Genomic DNA, 2,837 nt, shown 5'->3' with positions numbered 1-2,837 from the left:
TAGAGCCTACATTGTTCAATCCCGTGTTTCGCCAGTTTGAATTTTAATTTAACACCTTAATTCTTTCTGGTGCTTTGATATCTCGATTCCACGTCAAAAGTGAGCCGAAATAGCTCAGTTGGGAGAGCGTTAGGTGGAAGATCTAAAGGTAGAGCCTACATTGTTCAATCCCGTGTTTCGCCAGTTTTAATTTTAATTTGATACTTTAATTCTTTCTACTGCTTTTGATATCTTGTTTCCAGTTGATAACAGAGCCGAAATAGCTCAGTTGGGAGAGCGTTAGACTGAAGATCTAAAGGTCCCTGGTTCAATCCCGGGTTTCGGCAGTTTTAATTTTAATTTAAGACTTTAATTCTTTCTAGTGCTTTGATATCTCGATTCCACGTCAACAATGAGCCGAAATAGCTCAGTTGGGAGAGCGTTAGACTGAAGATCTAAAGGTCCCTGGTTCAATCCCGGGTTTCGGCAGTTTTAATTTTACTTTGATACTGTAATTTTTTTGATGCTTTGATAACTTCATTCCAGTTCAAAATTGTGCCGAAATAGCTCAGTTGGGAGAGCGTTAGACTGAAGATCTAAAGGTCCCTGGTTCAATCCCGGGTTTCGGCAGTTTTAATTTTAATTTGATACTTTAATGTTGTCTGATGCTTTGATAACTTTATTCCAGTTCAAACTTGTGCCGAAATAGCTCAGTTGGGAGAGCGTTAGACTGAAGATCTAAAGGTCCCTGGTTCAATCCCGGGTTTCGGCAGTTTTAATTTTAATTTGATACTTTAATGTTGTCTGATGCTTTGATAACTTTATTCCAGTTCAAACTTGTGCCGAAATAGCTCAGTTGGGAGAGCGTTAGACTGAAGATCTAAAGGTTCATGCTTCACTCCCAGGTTTCGGCAGTCTCTGTTTTAATTTAAGACTCTAATGCTATCTCGTGTTTGATTCTTTAAATTCTGAAAACAACGCAACGAATGAGCTCATTTAAGGGGGCATTAGGCTCAATATTTAAAGATTCTTGGTACAATCGCGATCTTTCGCAGTTTAAAGTTTAATTTAAGACTTCTGTCTTGTGCTTTGATATCTGGAATTCCTTCGAATTTACACTTGAAATAGCTCAGTTGGGAACGCGTTACACTGAAAATCGAAATGCCTCTGGTTCAATCCCGACTATAGTTCACAACCTACTAAACTGCCTAGTCGTTCGACAGTATTTAAATTTCAGCCACCCACTAAATTCCAGGCGAACAGATGCACGGCAACGTGTGATCGTATCAAACACGTCATCGGCAGAAACAAATGCGAAAACGAACGCGGCGGCATCTGGTTCGTAATTTTTAAATTGTCGACGTCTCGGCGGCGAAACGCCTGCGTGGCCGCTTCCCTTTATCGTCTGCGGAAGGCAACACGTGTGACGTAGCACGCACGTACGTCACCACGCGTCGGTCTCACAGCGCGCCGCCTGCCGCCATCCCGAGCGTTTACGACCCTAGCCGAACAAATGACCAAATCTAAGCTATAATTTGCATTTTTGGCGAATTTTTTTCTCTCTAACGATGGACGCCGAGTATTTTGTATTTGAGTTAACCGTTGCGTCAGCACACAGATGGCGGTCGACGCGTAACGTCGGTAGCGGTGATAATAACGGTAAACGGGCTCCTAATACCCGCGCTGCTGCGGACAAAGAAAGATAGCGGCTAGGTGGCATTATCGCGCCCCGGTCGTTAGAGAAATATATACGCGCGAATCTTCTTCCATCGTTATCATCATCGTCGGCATTCATGCATGCGCCTCACGCGGCGGCTCGTGCGCGCGTGCGTGTCGCACTCGTAGCTGCGGCGCGCGCTCTCTCTCTCTCTTTCTCTCTCTCTCTCTCTCTCTCTCTTTCTCTTTCTCTCTCTCTCTCTCTCTCTCTCTCTCTCTCTCTCTCTCTCTCTCTCTCTCTCTCTCTCTCTCTTTCTCTTTCTCTCTCGTCCTCTCTCTTTCTCTTTCTCTCTGTCTGTCTGTCTTTCTCTCTTTCTCTGCCGCTCTCTCCCTCGCGCGCGCGCTGATTCTTTATTCCTGTCTCTCTCTCGTTCTTTATTCCTACTATTTCCTTCTTTCTCATGCATCGCCATCTCTCTCCTTCTCGTTTTCTCTCTCTTCCCCTATCTCTCTCTCTCTCTCTCTCTCTCGCTCTTTCTCGTTACCACTCTCTCTTTCTTTCTCTAGCTATTACTCGCTTTCAGTCCTTCCCTCTCTCCCCCTCTTCCTCTATCTGTCTGTTTGTCTCTGTCTCTGTCGCTCTCTCTCTCTCTCTCTCTCTCTCTCTCTCTCTCGCGCGCGCGCGCGCGCTCTTCCGCTATATCTTTCTCATTCTCTCTCCCTACTATTTCCACCCTCTCTCTTCGCCCTCTCGCCCCTTCTCTTTTTCTCTCCCTTCTACCTATCTCGCTCTCTTTCTTTTTTCTCTCTTTATCACTCTCTCTCTCTCTCTCTCTCTCTCTCTCTCTTTCTCTCGCTCCTCTTTTCTTACAGTCCTCTCCCCCTATCTCACACACACACACTCTCTCTCGTGTCATCTGCAATTCATCTTACCTGCTCAAGGGGTAACGAGTTTGCGCAGTAGGTTAAGCGATCGAGAACACCGCAGCAGTACGGGAAAAGGCGATAGAGGAAGACGGGATAGATCCCCGTGGTTGGGAGCTACCGTGCCTGACATGTGCCTGACCGCTACCGATCGTGGTGTGCGTGACCGCTACCTATATATCGTGGTGTGCGTGACCGCTACCTATATATCGTGGTGTGCGAGACCGCTACCTATATATCGTGGTGTGCGAGACCGCTACCTATATATCGTGGTGTGC

The 2,837-nt window shown here is 46.1% G+C and overlaps 4 non-coding genes across 4 annotated transcripts; all 4 read left to right on the top strand.

Moving 5' to 3' along the window:
* Positions 1-253: 253 nt before the first annotated feature.
* On the top strand, positions 254-326 carry Trnaf-gaa. Its single transcript has one exon. It is a non-coding gene; the product is annotated as a tRNA-Phe (tRNA).
* A 69-nt stretch (positions 327-395) lies between these two features.
* Positions 396-468, top strand: Trnaf-gaa. The gene has a single exon. It is a non-coding gene; the product is annotated as a tRNA-Phe (tRNA).
* Positions 469-536: 68 nt separating this feature from the next.
* Positions 537-609, top strand: Trnaf-gaa. Its single transcript has one exon. It is a non-coding gene; the product is annotated as a tRNA-Phe (tRNA).
* A 69-nt stretch (positions 610-678) lies between these two features.
* On the top strand, positions 679-751 carry Trnaf-gaa. Its single transcript has one exon. It is a non-coding gene; the product is annotated as a tRNA-Phe (tRNA).
* The last annotated feature ends 2,086 nt before the right edge of the window (positions 752-2,837 follow it).

Source organism: Priapulus caudatus, unplaced genomic scaffold (assembly GCF_000485595.1).
Source record: "Priapulus caudatus unplaced genomic scaffold, Priapulus_caudatus-5.0.1 Scaffold72, whole genome shotgun sequence".
NCBI lineage: Eukaryota > Metazoa > Priapulida > Priapulimorpha > Priapulimorphida > Priapulidae > Priapulus > Priapulus caudatus.
This window is presented reverse-complemented; position numbering and strand designations above follow the sequence as displayed.